The sequence below is a fragment of the Muntiacus reevesi genome, chromosome 8 (genome assembly GCF_963930625.1).
Source record: "Muntiacus reevesi chromosome 8, mMunRee1.1, whole genome shotgun sequence".
Taxonomy (NCBI): Eukaryota; Metazoa; Chordata; class Mammalia; order Artiodactyla; family Cervidae; genus Muntiacus; species Muntiacus reevesi.
Genome location: NC_089256.1, coordinates 41,652,108 through 41,669,475, shown reverse-complemented (window position 1 = coordinate 41,669,475; position 17,368 = coordinate 41,652,108).

Genomic DNA, 17,368 nt, shown 5'->3' with positions numbered 1-17,368 from the left:
GTATTACGGTACAGCAGTAGATTTTTTTTTTTTTAATTAGGGTATAGTTGGGGGCAGGAGGAGAAGGGGACGATAGAGGATGAGATGGCTGGATGGCATCATCGACTCGATGGGCATGAGTTTGAGTAAACTCCGGGAGTTTGTGATGGACAGGGAGGCCTGGCGTGCTGCAGTTCATGGGGTCACAAAGAGTCGGACACGACTGAGTGACTGAACTGAACTGAACTGATAGTTGCTTTACAATGTTGTACAACAATCAGCTGTATCTATACATGTATCCCCTCTCTCTAGCACCTCCCTCCCACCTAACCCCACCCCACCTCACTAGTCATTACAGAGCTCCAAAATGAACTCGCTGTGCTCTATGGCAGATCCCCACTAGCTATTTTACACATCAATCCCAGCCACACAGTTGATCTCACCCTCTTCCCACCTCCCATGCCCACACATCCATTCTCAATGTCTGTGTCTCTGTTCCTTTTTTGCCAATAGGTTCATCTGTACATTTTTCTAGATTCCACATATATGCGTTAATATATAATATTTGCTTTATTCTTTCTGACTTCACTCTGTATAGCAGACTCTAAATCTATCTACTTCTCTACAAATGAACCCAATTTGTACCTTTTTATAGCTGATTTATAACCTTTTTTGGACATTCATAGACCTGTTTCCTGGCTGAATTTTCTGTTCTTTGCATACTATTGATTTGTTGTTTTTCCGTCACTAACTTGTGTCCAACTCTCTGTGACCGCATGGACTGCAGCACGCCAGGCTTCCCTGTCCATCACCAACTCCTGGAGCTTGCTCAAACTCATGTCCATTGAGTCGGTGATGCCATCCAACCATCTCATCTTCTGTCGTCCCCTTCTCCTCTTGCCCTTAATCTTTCCCAGCATCAGGGTCTTTTCAAATGAGTCAGCTCTTCACATCACATGGCCAAAGTATTAGAGCTTCATTATCAGTCCTTCCAATGAGTATTCAGGGTTAATTTCCTTTAGGATTGACTGGTTTGATCTCCTTGCAGTCCAAGGGACTCTCAAGAGTGTTCTGCTGCACCACAATTCAGAAGCATCAATTCTTTGGCATTCAGCCTTCTTTATGGTCCAACTGTCACATCTGTACATGACTACTGGAAAAACCATAGGTTTGACAGTATGGACCTTTGTAGGCAAAGTGATGTATCTACTTTTTGATATGCGGTCTAGGTTTGTCATAACTTTCCTTTCAAGGAGCAAGTGTCTTTTAATTTCATGGCTGCAGTCATTGTCTGCAGTGATTTTAGAACCCAGGAAAATAAAGTATGTCATTGTTTCCATTGTTTCTCTATCTATTTGCCATGAAATAATGGAATCAGATGACATGATCTTAGTTTCTTGAATGCTGAGTTTTAAGCCAGCTTTTCCACTCTCCTCTTTCACCTTCTTGAAGAAACTGTTTAGTTCCTCTTCACTTTCTTTCATAAGGGTGGTGTCATCTGCATATCTGAGGTTATTCATATTTCTCCTGGCAATCTTGATTGCAGCTTGAGCTTTATCCAGTCTGGCATTTCACATGATGTACTCTGCATAGAAATTAAATAAGTAAGGTGACAATATACAACCTTGGCATACTCCTTTCCCAGTTTGGAACCAGTCTGCTGTTCCGTGTCCAGTTCTAACTGTTGCTTTTTGTCCTGCATACAGTTTTGAGCAGGCCATGCCTAAATTTTGTTTCTCCTGAAGTGGACTCAAAGCAAGATGTGAGTGTTGGTAGTTTATTTGGGAAATAATCTCAGGAGAAATGAGTAATGGAATGTAGAAGTAGGATCAAGAATGCAGGAAAGCCATCAAGGGTGTTTTATATATTCCTAGGGATCAGCTTCACTGGGAAATGTTGGGACACTGTGAAGAATGAATATCTGAGCTTTCTGACCTATATATAACATGTATAAGTACTGTATACATGTTTACTAACCTACTGTAAAGCACAGGGGACTCTCTTCAATACTCAGTAATGACCTATATGGGAAAAGACTATAAAAAGGATTAGATACATGTATATGTATAACATTCACTTTGCTGTTCAGCAGAAACTAATACATTTTAAATCAACTACACTCCAATAAATTCTTTTTTTTAAAAAAAAGGCAAGGAAGCTGAGGATTTGTCCTCCTACTTCCATCTGTCATTAGTTGAAAGCTGTTCCTGGGGACATTAATTTCCCAGTACTTCTATCCTGCCCTGTCAATGCCAAGAGAAAGCCCTCCAGTGGAGAGTCACATGGGCTTGCCATAGGACATAGTGAACATTTTCTGAAATGAAATTTCCCAAGTAAATTTGGGCATTTCACCAATAGCATCTGCTATCAGCAGGTTACCATGAAGGAACCTTTGACTATATGAGGGGCCACTCTATTTAATATCTTTTTTTAAATTCTAGCACACTCTGTTACTAGACACTATTTTAAATTGTCGGACCCTTCTCTGATTCTGACATAGGCTAGAGCTAGCTATATGTAGCACTTTATTAATAGTGTTGCAGTTTATTTTCCTCTCCTATCTTAATGCTTCCTTTTCTGATTTTATTGGTAGATATATTGGACTAATAGCATGGTGATACCAATTTTTTTATTTAAAGTGCTCAACCTAGGTTAGCCAGTTCAACATGGTGCCCTATTTGTGGATGTTCTTCTTTACCCTCTGACAGGTGGATTGTGCATGCTCTGTAATATTCTCATGGCAAGGACTGGGATGTCATTTTTTGCAGAGTTTCTGCTTGAGAAGCAATGTGTGGCTTTTTGGGGGGGCTGTACTGGGTTCCATTATGATTGCACGTGGTAACTTTCCACTAAGTCTGTTCGCCCTCTACCCTCCAAGTACATATTACGTGTCTTATGCAGACAAATTCTCTTTTCTCATACACAGGCAGCAGATGTGATTAGAGGGAAATCTAATTTATCTGGAGTACTCCAGAAATGGAAGGAAATTACTTCACAGCAATATTTGCAAATGCATTCATCACAGCCATCCAGACATTCCAACACTAAAAGATGATGGCTTTGTGATCTCTCTGTGCTCTGTTTGGAACTGCTTTCTAATGGCCTATATAAATTCACACCTTTTTATGCTTCTACATGGTGTTTAAAATTTAAGACAAATATGTTGGACAAGGGGAGGTTAGGGTGGTGTGGACAGATTTTTATTCTTTGAGTCTCTAATTGTCTTCCTAAGTGTAGCAGAGACCCCTGGATTATCTGTTAGGTTTGTATAAACAGACTGTTGGTAAGATATTTTAGAAATGCCTTATTATTTCTTCTCTTGCTTGGATATGATTTTAGATCTCACATCCTTCTGATTTATTTATTTGCACATTGATTCAGAATTTAAGACATAATTGATTGCCTACTGTATTAGGCATGAGGTATCCGTGTTCTCTAGATATTCAGTTACCACATGCTCATTTTATTTTCTACATGTGTGCCCTCATATAGTTAAGCAGGAAAATACAAAGGGGGAAATGACAAGATGACAGAAAGTCTTAGGAAGTTTTGCAGTCCTTTTATTGGTGGTAGAGGAGAAAGTAGGAGGTTAATTCTGTATTTTAAATGCAGCATAGGATCATGGAACCAGAACTAGAAGAATATTGTTTGAAAGGAGCAGCTGCCTTAGGTGCAGGTACTCTGGGTCAGCAGCATGAAGATGACACTGACCTGTTGATTTTAGGCACAGATGTACCTTTCCCTCTGAGACATCAGGCAAACCCCTCTGAATCTCAGTTTCCTCTTCTGTAAAAGGAACTATTTAGATTAGTTTTACCCAAGTCTGTACTAACATGAGGCCACCTGGTTCTTAGATGCAAGCATATTTATATTTTTCTTTCCTTCAATTCATGGTCTCTTTTTCTCTTCCCCATCTCATTTCCTCCTCAGCTATGATGAACCACACAGTTTATTAACATGTTATAAATGTATCTAATTAATAGGATGTATATATAAACATACCATACCAAAAGAAGAAACATGTCTGTGTTGCAGGAATAATATACACAGCAAAACAACAAAAGCCAAATCAGAGTTCAAAGAAGAACATATAACCATTATAAATATTAAGGAGGAGGAATAATAGTCACTGATAGAGATCTATTTATATACATCAGAATATATCCTGACAGTATGTATTTTATTTTTCTTTTTGCCTTTCATACAGAAGTTTCCCAGAATGTTGTGGAAATTGGAAATAAATGAATGCCCATAAAAATAATATCTCCAGGCAATTGCAATATCTGATATACAGGTTGTGAATTTTAACCACAGTTGGCTTCTTCTGGAAATGCTTCTAACAAAACCCAGAGGCAGTTAAATTTGATATATGCAATGGTTTGGGAACCAAGTGGGTAGATAGATGCTCTCTACTTATATTTAATTAATACATAATAGATTTAGTTGTAGTCGATTTTATTTTGGTTAAGATGGAACAAATCCAGTTTTGCCATGTTTTAGCAGTTTGGAAAATGAGCTTCAGGGAAGGAGTCAGAGAAGCAAAATAAGAGAATACTAAATGGACATGGAAGAATTTTTGTGAGGTTAGGTTTCCTAGTATCAGACAGTATCAATCTTTCCTAGCTCTTCAAACTTACTTATTTTTTTTAAAGCACGTTTAAATGCCCCAAAGTATGGATGTCCGTTTATTGAAAACAAATACTGGGATGTGTCTCTAAGAAACAACCCAGGTAAACAGATAAAAAGAGTCCATAAAAATAATATTTTTTACAGAAGGATTATCTTATACTGTGCTTTCACAGTACAGGATGTTGAATCCTGCCAAACTAATAGAACATGCAGACACGAGGAAACCTGTTAAATATTTATTTACTAAAAACATAATTTTTCAAAGGGCAGTCAGGGAAGACAAAGCTCTACGTTAAATATGAGCTCCCTGTCCAAAAGAGAATATACTTCGGCTCCGTTTAGCAGGGCTCCCCCGGGCTGCAGATGAGGAGCCGGCACCTCACTCACATGCAGTTATTAACACTCCCAATAAATCCTCAGGATCCCAGTCCAGTTGATATATGTCATGGCAGAAATAGCTTAGTACACGGAGCGACAAGAAATGCTGTTCTTGTCAGTGGCAGAGATACTGCCGTCCACATTAAATCAGGAGCGGATGGAGACACTGAGAGTGCCGAGTTCGTAATGCCGGGACTTCACGTCTGCCATCATTTCAACTCGGTCTTAGACACGTGTTCCCCACCAAGGCTTTCACCGAGGACACGGCATCCGAGATCAGGGTTGCCAAGTGGTCCCATGCCAGACTGGGCATCTGGAAACTGTTTTGCTTTTTTATGTAAACTTTCAGCACACTTCCATGACCTTGAACAAGCCAGGTCAGCTTTCTTTTCGGCAGTTTTATCATTTGTAAGACAAAGAACAGTATTTACTCTGTTCTAGGGGAGTGCTAGGAAAATTATACCACCACATTCCTCCCCAGTCACTGGAGACTGTAAGTTCATTTGTTAAAGGAAAGATCACCTTCAATATTGCTGTTCTTGCACCAGGCTTATTTTTAACCTAAACATAGAATCACTGAGCTTTTGAGAGAGGACTTTGGCCAAGACTCTACAGGACCTGTTCTCCACTGGCTGTGAGTGATACCTCAGTAAGAAGAAAGAAAATTGTAAGGGTTAGTGAATGTGGAAAGGGGGTGAGGTGATCATCTGCAGCCACCAGTAGTAGTGACTGTCTTCTATTTCATCTCCAGCAACAAGGAGTGGTGCATTCAATTAATTAGGAGGCAGTTCATTTTCTTTCTCTCATCTCTTTCTGTGTCTAGCCAAGGTGAAAGCCACAACTCAGCTGGTAAGAACTCTCTCCAGAATAGAGCACAGTGGCTGAAGAGGATGAGGGGAAACTGTGGGAAGGCAGAGCACAGTGCAGTTCAGTTAGCTTTCCCTGGCCAGAGAGATGGAAAACACGACTGGAAGATTATCAACCACGTGCTGAGTGCTGAGCAGAACATATGATTTGCAATCAGAATCAGCCCTATCAGACAACATGCTGTTCTCAAATGTCCAGGCAGGGTTTTAGTTATTTTATTGGAGCTAAATCTGGAAATGTCAGGGAAAAAGACAGCCTCCCTCGATGAGAACTGTGGGACTTCCCACTTGAGACTGTAGAAAACAGTGTGAGAATGACCTTTCCACACTAGCCTGGCCCTGGCCTTTGTGGTCTTTCTGGGGCTATGAATGGGCACAGACTTTTGCAGATAGAAAAATTAAAAAAAAAAAAAAATAAGGAAGTGGAGATTAGGATGAGTGTTTTCAAAAGCCAGTGACAGTGTATATGTCATCTCTGATGAGAGACCTGATGCACAGGGATGAGGCAGAAAAAGGGGAAGACACGAGAGGCCCTGGACTTGGAGGTCTGAGCAGGGGAGCTGCAGGGTGAATGCTGATGTGCGATGTGTTTGGGCAGCTTATGTAAGCAGACGCCGAGCTCACCGGAGACTGCACTCCAGTCGTTTTTACAGCTCCGTTAGGGAGGATGCCTTTTTCTATTCCTCATCACTATCCTTTTTATTTTTATTTCAATTTTTTGCCAGTCAGGTATGAAAGCCCAAGGTGCTTTGGAACTAACTTAAGTGCTTTTGATTTATTGTCTGAAGCCAAGTTTTCAGGATCCAGAGGCGTTTGCTCTCTCCTAGCCATTTACTGTTTGGAATAGTAAGCTTGCTGTTTGGTGGAAGGTTTTTTGTTTTGTTTTTTTCCTAGTTCCAGATGAACGGCTTTGACCTCTTCTCTGCATTGCCGGAGAATTGGAAAATATAACCCAAAATGAAATGGGGGAAAAAAAAGCACAGGGTCTTTGGAATAAAAGCTGATGAGAGGGAAAGTATAGCCTGACCTTTTGCAGAGGGAAATTTGTACAAGGACAGGACATGACAACAAGCTTGGAAGTGACCTGAAAGCACCTGGTACAAAGGGATGGGGCAGTCTGTGGACAAGGACCGGACAGTGAAGCAGTCCAGTTTCAAGTCATTCGAGAGCCCATTCGTTTGAGCTGACCCTGTTATTTTTGAAGATATTATTTTAGACCCTTGAAATGTGATTTTGCTGTTTTAAAACTACTGAGGTATATTGCTGCATGCATTATAGGAGGTTAGTTGATTGATGATGTGGCTCCCTTATAGAATACCACCTTTGTGAGGACCCTTGTGGATAAGCTCTCTTAGTCATCAGGAATGTGGAAAAAGTGGTTTGTTTTTATTTTAGGGGCACTGTGAACCTTAAACCAGCCACATAATCCCATTGGCTTGGGCTTCTTAAGAGCTCAGAGCCAGATGAACTGTGCAGTTCAAACAAAGTTACAGAAATACATGCCTACCACCCTTAGTTTTCTTTCACTACTCTTTTTTTTTTTTTTTGTATGTGACATATTTATGTGTATTTATCTATGTATGGTTTTGAAACCTGATTGAAAATTTTATAATGATGTGAAGTGAAAGTCGCTCAACAGTGTCCAGCTCTTTGCAACCCCATGGATTCTATAGTCCATGGACTTCTCCAGGCCAGAATACTAGAGTGGGTAGCCATATCCCTTCTCCAGGGGATCTTCTCAACCCAGGGATCGAACCCAGGTCTCCCACATTGCAAGTGGATTCTTTACCAACTGAGCCACCAGAAAAGACCAAGAATACTGGAGTGGGTAGCCTACCCCTTCTCCAGTGGATCTTTCTGACCCAGGAATAAACTGGTGTCTCCTGCATTGCAGGCGGATTCTTTACCAGCTGAGCTACCAGGGTGAAGCCTGATTGAAAATTTTAGAATGAGGCATATATAAATAAAGTTACATTATGAAGTATCAGAGATGTTTATCTAGAATAAGGATACTTGTGAAAAGTTAGATCCAAGCACTGATCTGCATATGTATTGATAGTATTACTTTCCACATAGTAAATGTTTGGGACACTCTGTTACATTAACAGATGACCTTTCTTGAGCTCACTCTGTGCAAGGTGCCTCACATGAAGCACTTTATGTGGCTAAGTACTTTATTTGTAGAAGTCCATTGTTGCTCTCTTACAGCTCTATATGTTAGATTGTTAGATATTTAGAGGTAAAACTGATTTGGGGAATTGGTGTTTCATCCAAGGTAAAAAAATAAAAAGTGTTAAGTGGTGGAACCAAGTTTCTGGTCAAGACAAGTGTAACTCAAGAGCATATTCTCTTAACTTTGGGGATAGTAAGTCTGAATTCAAATCACTGTTCCATCATTTACTACTGATATGACCCTAAGCAAGTACCTAAATTATTCTTACCTTCTGTTCTTCCAGTCCCTAAAATGGGAATAAATATAGTACTTAAAATGCTTAGAATAGTGTTTGTCATTTAGTGCTCAGGAAATCAATAAAAGATTAGCTATTATCATATTTAAAGAATTTGTCTATAGTATACATAATTAAAATTCTTCTCCCACTGGTAGAGACATTTCTTCAATATTCAATTAATCACATCTTACAACTCCCTGCACATGTGCCCCAGTGGTGACTGTTCCCAGGAGGGCCTGTGTTGGAATGCATATGTCGACATTTCAGATGTCAGATACTGCAAGGTCAGTGTGTCCCAGGAGGAGGCCAGCTGCCAAGAGACCTTGCAGGGTAGCATTTCAGGGTGAATTCATCACAGCTGGAGCCCAGACCTCAGCAATGCAGGTCCTCACATTTGGTCTGGTTAATGCCCAGAGCTGATTATTTAGACGGGATGACTTGTACCCACTCACAGAAGACTGAAGCATATTAATGGAAAGCCACTGTATTAATTTACAATGAAAAATATTATGGTTAAATGGACCAGACATTTGCATCAGTCTGACCAGTGAATTCCTGCCCTGTAGGCAAGCTACATGGGCAGCCACATTAACAGAAGGCTACTTGGTGAGCAGGATGCCTGTTTCAAGTGCTTAGTTTCATCAGGCTCGAATGGCAGCACGCATCCATCTCCATCTACCTGCCAGAAAGAACAGACATTCCAAGCAGCTTGACAATGCCAGATGTCCCTTCCCTGAACGGGGCCCATAATGTGCCTCTGAGACATTCGTGTGTCTGTGGTTCCATAGCTGACTTACCTCTGTTTCTGATTGTCCTTTTCTTTCTTTAGATGTGTTCATTGTCATGGGAAGGTTTCTATGATTCAGAAATCATTTTGACTCTTAATGGTAACCTTTGCTTATGTAACACTTTAATTTTTAGGGGGTGTCTTCATTGCTGGTTATTCCAGATTTTCACATCAGGTACCTTGTACACAGTGCATATTCTGGCCAGTGTCACCACAGCCACTTCTGCATCAAGCAATCTGTGCTTTTCTCGTCATCCAGGTAAATTTCTACTGCCTGCCTGAACCTCTTATCCTTTAGTGAAACCCACTCATAGCCTGGGCATTAGCTGTTGTAAGTGCCAGTGTTACTAAAATGAAGCCCTCAAAGTTTACTAGCCTCCTTAAATATATTTAAAACAAAAATGGATTGTAATTGATATGTAGTCTAAGAACTTGATATTTTAATAACAATGTAAAAACTTTTATGCAAGTATTCAAATTAATTCTGGTAACTCATGAATCATTCCAATGTTAATAAGATCCTACCACCATTTTTGACCCTCCTCCTGCTTTCTGCTACTTCTCGAATAGAACCAGATATCCTAGAATGACCCGGAGGAACCTCCAAGACCTTGGCCCTGGCCAACTTTCTGAATTATCCTCCTTCTTATCTTCTTCTCACGTAGTTCTCCAGTTTCCTTGATAGTTTTAGAATAAGCCAAGGGTACAGTCCCATCAGGCTTTCCAGGTGGTTCAGTGGTAAAGAGTCCACCTGCCAATGCAGAAGACATGGGTTTGATCCCTGGGTCAGGAAGATCCCCTGGAGAAGGAAATGGCAATCCACTCCAGTATTCCTGCCTGGGAAGTCTCATGGACAGAGGAGCCTGGGGGGCTACAGTCCATGGGGTCACAAAAGAGTCAGACATGACTTAGTGACTAAACAACAACAACACAGCCACACCAGATCATTTGCCCTTGCTTTTCCTCTGCCTGGAGTGATGTGTTCCACTACGTATTTGCATCTGGTTTATTCTTTTTATTCACTTCTCAAGATGAACTCCTCAGAGGAGTCTTCTAACTATCTTATCTAGGATAACATCCTCTTATATTTCACCCCCTTATCCTGCTTCACCATTTTTCTTTGCAGTCATCACTTCCTCATATATTATTTGCTTTATTTGTCTCTCTGAACAAGGTGTATTGTGTGAGGGAGAGACTTCATCTTGTTTACTGTCGTACAGTTAAAACCTAAATTAATAACTGCCCTTTGATAAGTGTTTAGATAATATTTTGTCAATAAACTAGTGAACTAGTTTATATTTTGGCGATCATTAGATTTATTTATTCGCCATATTGTGCAAACCATGCAAGCTTGCCTGGAATGAGATATAGGTACTGATTTATCATGGTCTTATCAAACGAAGCCAGAATACTGATCAGACTTGACCAGAAGCTCACCCAAGGGTGGGCATCCAAATCTTTCTCACTATCCAGAATCTTCCATGAGGTCTTATTTAATTCCACTTATTCCAGTTTTTTTGCTAATTGTCTATCTTTATACTTCCTTTCTTACATTATCCTTCAGTTACATTATACCATCCTTCAGTTGTTTGTCAATTGTCTGCATTTATTCCTCGAGTAGTAAGGTGGTGAGGAGGTACTGCAAATAGTCAACAAGCAGTTATTATCTTTCTGTCTTTCCATTATCCAGTAGGTAAAGCCCTGCTCTCCCCTTTAGGTTGTCCTGCTACCATCTCCCGAGAAAACATTACATTTGCCATCATCTAGCTTTGGGAGGATTTGCAATATCCCAATAATTATCATCATGTAGATGGGTGGGGCCATAAGGTCAGAGTGTCTTTTAAACTGATTCTTATTTTTGTACTATTTTCTACTTCACCCCCCTCCCCAATTTTCCTCTCAGGAATATTAAGGTGAAAATAGTTAACTAGATGGCCAGAAACTTCCATTTTTCATTATACTTTTCCACCCAGGGCAAGTTAGGGATTTTGAACTGTTAACATATATAAGGTATATTTGTTAGTATGTTAGGAGAATCTAGTTCAATGAGGTTCTTATTGGGAGAATTAATTCTGAGTCCCTCTAGGGAATTTGTTGGCCTGTTAAAACTCGAACAGATCAGTTCACAGATTCTTAACTCAAGACAGAGTAATCTTCAGGTCTGTCTGTACTGAGTGGCATGACATTTTGCTAGACAGCAGGCACTAAAAGATACACACATACTTTAGATTCACGCATCCCTGGAATGCACAAGGTATGCCACTGGGATGTTTTTGAGCAAGTTCACAGATGCTGCCTAGGGTAGTACACAGCATTATATGCAAAAAGGAGATGTTCAAAAGCCTTAAAGTGCCATGAACTGGGAATAAAATGTGAACTCTGTTTTCAAAGAATCATGTTTATAGAGGTACTGGGACCAAAGAGGCAGAAAAGGATTTCTGTGTTTATTCTATAATTCTGTAGTTCTATGTATTTAAAAATGTGCCTGTTGGACTTTGTGTATGTGTGTTTGTGTGTGTATATTTGTATGTGTTTGTAATTCTTAGTATTTATCACTGAAAAGCCAGAAAAGAGCCTGTAGCTTTGTTAATATATAATGGGTCAGCAAGCTACTTGACTGCTCTTTGTTTTGTAACTGTAGCTCCTATCTGTTCAGTCTTTACTGTTACTGTCTGGCCTCCTTACTTGGATTGCAGGCTGTACTTACAGGAAAAGACACATTCTTTCTGGGATTGATTTAAACCAGCCCATTCTGTATGTTGCTGCTACAGCTCCCAACATTTCATGGAGGCATGACATTATTGAAGTGGTGTTTTAATATGTCACTGTTCTGCTTCTTTCCCCTGACCCTGTCTATACTCAATCTGCCATACAGTTGCCATCCATCCTCTGGACTTGTCCAGATGAATGGAGTTGTGCTGTAGCAGGAATCACTTCTGTGCTGGTAGACTTTCTATGACTTCATTGCTGATGATTTTGTCTTACCTTTCTTTGTGATATCTGGGATGATCTAAGTTGACCTTTCAGATGGTAGAGGTGACTACATATATGGTATGATTTGAGATATGATGGAAAAGCTTTTTGATCCCTAAATAATTTCTACCCAAGTATCAGTGTGCCTGAGATTCTGATTTTAGAAGCATTCGTTTTCATGTCAGGCCTCAGAAAGAGCTGAACATTAATTTGCTAATACATTAGAGTGAATGATCCTGCTTGCATCCATGGGAAGGTCTGCACCTCAGTTCTGGGATCTAAGGAGGACGTTTAATTATCTGGAGCCATTTTCTTCTTGTAGATGTTATGTAGCACAAATTTCCTCATTGTGCTGCAATTAGTAATCAAACAATCCCTTGACGATGGCAACAACACTCTCGTTAAGAGTCACCATTTTTTTTTTCCATTTAAGCAAGTGAGTTCATATGAAGGACAGAATAATAGCTGTCAGGAGACAATAACATGTGAATTTTGCATGTATTGAAGAGGTTATGACTGCTGTTCCAAGTTCTGTCTGTTGATGTTTTCAAACAGGTACAGAGGGATAGGAGAGTTTAAGGGTTTGTGTGTGTCCTCAATGGGGCTTCTCTGGTGACTCATTGGTAAAGAATCTGACTGCCAATGCAGGAGACATGGGTTCAATCCTGGGCAGGGAATATTCCCCAGAGTAGGAAATGCTTATCCACTCCACTATTCTTTCCTGGGAAATCCCATAGACAGAGGAGCCTGGTGGGCTGCAGTCTGTGGCATTGCAAAAGAGTTGGATGCAACTTAACAACATAACAATAATGCGTCCTTAATTATGTTGAATCCTGTGGAAATTACAGAAGTTAGAACATGGTCCTGTTGTCATCATCATCAAAAGGTAAAGTGTTGACAGTGTCTTGTCCAGAGTCCACTATATGTCCCCATGTAATCAAAATAAAAACAAACCTTTGTTGAACAGTCACTCTCTGCCAACTGGTTTGTTTCATATATGATTTCATGATATTCCCAATAGCCTTACAAGATCAATACTGTTATTATCCAATTGTTACTCTGTTAAGTGAAATTAAGTAATTTGCCAAAAGTTTTACACTTAATGATTGACAGATCAGAGACTTGAATTCAAGTCTAATTCCAAAACATGTTTTCAAAGATCACATGGAATTGCATCCTTTGGCCTATTTGGACTGAGTTGTTGCTGTTCAGTCACTAAAGTCACGTCTGACTCTTTGCGGTGCCACAGACGGCAGCACGCTGGGCTCCTGTCCCTGCCATCGCCTAGAGTTTGCTGACTCAGGTCCGTTGAGTCTGTGACACTTTCCAACCGTCTCATCCTCTGCCGCCCCCTTTTCCCTGTGCCTCAGTCTCCCCAGCATCAGGGTCTTTTCTGATGGGCTGGCTCTTTGCATCAGGTAGCCGAAGTGTGGGAGTTTCAGCATCACTACTTCCAATGAATATTCAGGATTAGTTTCTCTTAGGATTGACTGGTTTTATCTCCTTGTAGTCCAGGAGACTCTCAAGAGTCTTCTGCAGCACCACATCAAAAAAAAATATTTATTAACTTTAATCGGACGATAATTACTTTACAATATTGTGATGTTTTTACCATACATCAGAATGAATCAGGGGTACTGTTCCAGCACCATGATTTGAAAACATCAATTCTTTGGCACTCAGCCTTCTGTATGGTTCAGTTCTCACATCTGGACATGACTGTGGAAAAAACCATAGCTTTGGCTATCCAGACCTTTGTCAGCAAAGTGATGTCTCTGCTTTTTAATATGCTGTCTAGGTTTGTCGTAACTTTTCTTCTAAGGAGAAAGCACCTTTGAATTTCATGGCTGCAGTCATTGTTGGGGTGGCCTGAGACTGTGGACTCAGAGCCAAAATCACATTGATCATTAAAAAACAAGCAAATAATATTTACACCACCACCACCCCCGTACACAGCTAGGTATAGCCAAATGATGTAAAGCAAAACAAACAAACAAAAAAACACCAACAAACTATAGAGGTACCTAAAGGCATTTTATAGACAAAATATTGTCTTGTTGGTACCTTCCTTTTAAATTATTCTCAATGAAATGGAATTAACACGTGCTCATTGCAGGCAAATTGGAACTATAGAACTATATGATAAGGAAAATGAAAGCCTTAATCAAAGTTAGCTCAGTTGGTAAAGAATCTGCCTGCAATGCAGGAGACCTGGGTTTGATTCCTGGGTTAGGAAGATCCCCTGGAGAAGGAAATGGCAACCTACTTCAGTGTTATTGCCCAGAGAATCCCATGGGCAGGCTACAATCCATGGGGTTGCAAGAGTGAGACATGACTTAGTGACTAAACCACTATGACCATCAAGCAAAGTTAATCACTTGTAGTGTGTCAGTATGTGACTTTCTGGTATTTAAAGGCTATTTTACCTGGCTGACTTTCCTGGTGGCTTAGACGGTAAAACATCTGCCTACAATGTGGGAGACCCGGGCTCGAACTCTGGGTTGGGAAGATCTTCTGGAGAAAGACATGGCAACCCACTCTGGTACTCTTGCCTGGAAAATCCCATGGACGGAGGAGCCTGGTAGGCTACAGTTCATGGGGTCCCAAAGAGTTGGATATGACTGAGAAACTAAACTTTCTTTACCTGGCAGAAATCATACTGAAATATAATTTTGCTTTCTAACTTTCTTCCTTGTTAACACAATAACAAAACCATTTCCCATCTTTTTAAGTCCCTTTACAAATAGCATTTTGACAGCTACAAGTACAGTCATTTTCTTAATACCTTTTTTATTGTTAATGTTGGTAAAGAGACATTAGATATATTGTGTTCAGCTACCACTTACACTGGTTGTGTGTGTGTGTGTGTGTGGTGGAAGTTGTTGGTAGACGATTTGGGCTGAAGGCAAATGTGCGTTGTCTCCCCCATGTCAATTTAGATAAGATTTAAATCTTTGAATAACTCTCTGACTCATGGCAGGCTCAGGCAGGGGGGTGGGAGTAGAACTGAGAAGGAGAGATTGAGGGCAAAAAAAGAGAGGAAAGTGGGGAAGGGAAGAGGGGCACTAGAGAGAAAGGGTGAGATAGAAGAGAGGAAGGAAAGAAGGAGTGGAGTTGGATGAACTAATCTGACAATTACGTGGTTATGCCTAGCCAAGATGGCTAGGTTGGAATGAACCTTTCAGAATACCATGTGTTAACTAGCCATCTCTTTGCCGTCTCATAAGCTCAACGCAACTTTTTCAGACCAGCATGTGTATTCATGTGACATATTCCATCTCCTGATATGTGCAGTTGCAGCTCTTTAGAAGCCAGCCTTGTTTCCAGGAATCTGTATTACAATAAGAAACTTTGAAATTAGATTCCCTGCTGCCCTTTTACCTCCTTAACTGCTTGGTATTACCACGGTTGCCTTTGTGATGGAGGCCCTGAATCCTTGGCCTCAAACCAGTCATGGTCCCCTGGGACTGTACACAGCAGTACTCTGAAATTCCTACTTGCTAGCTCCTTCAACAAGACTGATGCTGAAAAGGCTTTGCTTCTGCTTTCAGCATTCATCACATTCCTTATAAATGAAACATGAATGTAATTCATATTTCTTCTAGGGAGAAAGGTTTTAGAGGCTTCATTTATTCATTCATTCAACAAATATTTATCAGATCCCTTCTGCACTTAAAATACCGTGGCAGGCACTGTGAGGGATACAGAGGAATATAAGGACAGTTCCTACCCTTAGGAGTCAAGTCTACCAAGTTCTGTTAATTTCACCTCTTCAATATCTCCTATATCCATCCACTTCTATCCATCCTAACTACAATAGCCTCAATTCAAGCAATCATTATCTTCTTCCTAGATTACCATATTTTAAGAATTTGATCAGATTATTTCTGTGCTTTGAAACATTCATTGTCAGGCCAAATCTCTCAGTCTTTACCATGACCTATAGGGCCCTAGGGAATCTGGACCCTGTTAATCCTCAGATAATATCTCTTGATTTCCAAACACTTTAGCCATCTTAAATTCCTTGTAGTTCTTTAAGTGTGTAATGCTCTATTTACACTAATGATTTTGTGCATGCTGTTTCTTCAGCTTCCAAAATTCTTCTCACCTTACTTTCCACATCTCACCTCCTATTTATCTACCAGTGGATGCTCATTGTTTAGTTCTTAAACTAGGTATGGCTTCCACCAAGACAACTTGTTTGTCTACTCATGTACCTGTCCATCTCTAAACCAAGTTGTGTTCCTCTTCTTTGTACCCCATGATGCTTTTTTGTACTACCTTCTTCAAACCTCATTATTGCTTATTTGCACTTGGCCCTGAAGAAGAAAATGGCAATCCACTCCAGCATTCTTGCCTGGAGAATCCTGTGGGCGGAGGAGCCTGGTGGGCTACAGTCCATGGTGTTGCAAAGAGTCAGACACGACTGAGCGAGTTCACTTCACTTCACTTCACTTCACTACTAGGCTAATAATTCCATGAGTTGGGTACTATTATTTTATATTGTGTTCCCCAAATTTCAAATAGCACCTGGTACATTATATTTTTAAGTAGAACTATCTTAAATTGACTTATTGTATTAAGAAAACTTATCATTTGGGAGGTCTTAAAGACACCAACAATGCTTCATATACCACATATTCATATGTTACATATAGGGCAAGAATACATATGCTTGAGTGGTAGGTTCATAGGCAGTGTTATCATTAGAGATACAACTTGTAACTGTTAAGAAATTAGACCCTCAGAACTTGAATTTCTTTCCTTTTCCATGTATGATCAAGAAGAGATGAGGTACAGTGGAGACCATGTGATTGCGGGGTCTGAAACCTTAAAAGCTCCATTGAATGAAGGGTTTGAATTAGAGGTGAAGGAAGTGAGAGAGGGGCAGGAGTGAAGGTAAAGGAAAATGTGAATGGATAGGTATAATACTCGAGAGAGTAAGGTAGAAAGATTTGGACAGTTTATGGAGATGAGAGAGAACGGCATATGGTCATCAAATCTCATATTCTCTGAACATGTTCCCGGCTTGCCAGATGCCATGAAAGTTGGCAGAGTTGGTAGGATGCCTTTAGGCACCAAACAGCTCCTTACCTTCTCCTAATATAGGAAGAAGTGAAAATATGTAGAAAAATAAAATAGTATCTATAAAGCTGTAAAGTCATGTATAAAAAATATCACAGCAGAAATATTAGCAGCAGCCATTGCTGCAGCCAGAGTGAGAGCACCTTAAAAGCAGTTTATAATTTCTGCAGCCTGAGTATTTTCTTTAATTCATCAATGAAAGTATGTAGAAGTCCCCACCA